Below are 678 nucleotides of genomic sequence, written 5' to 3' on the forward strand. Positions count from 1 at the left end.
CGACTAAATGATTAATCCCAAAATCTACTAGTAGTTCACTGCAGAGCATTTAAATATATTCTAGTTAGCCCTTTGGCCGTGTGTTACCTCATGGTTCATTTTTTTTTTGTGGATTTTATTAGCTTTTTTGAACCTATGAATATTTATTCCTACAGATGGCATTTTTGGTGTTTTGATATTCGAGTTAACACTTTAAGTATTTGTCTTCTTTATATCATATTAGAAAGCTGGTGATCTTTTTTTTTAATAAATGCATTTTCCAGTTTCACAATTCATAAGATGATAATATAAAAACACGTCACTAACGTGTTTAGGATACTGAGTGACAGGTAACCACAGGTAAAAATGCTACTAGCTTCTGTACAACACTAACCAGCAAATGGCAAATATCTCATTGGTGTAACAATTACGCTCATGTTATCTCCTTCATCCTTCTTTTCAATTCCAGATTCTAGAATGCTACAGGTCATTCTGCTGTATTCTGCTATACTTCTGTGGAAAAACAATAAATGGTGTGGTGAACCAACATTATTCTCTGATATAAAGGCAGATCTTCAATTCTTCACCAGCGCATCGGGCTTAAATATTTACTTCTTGTATGTTAAATACTGCAGGTATTTAGGCAGTATGTTAGTCTGATCACAGTATGCCAGTTTCACATCTTTTGTGTACAGTATA

The sequence above is a fragment of the Protopterus annectens genome, chromosome 4.part0 (genome assembly GCF_019279795.1).
Source record: "Protopterus annectens isolate FY-2018-M chromosome 4.part0, PAN1.0, whole genome shotgun sequence".
NCBI classification, from domain to species: Eukaryota; Metazoa; Chordata; order Ceratodontiformes; family Protopteridae; genus Protopterus; species Protopterus annectens.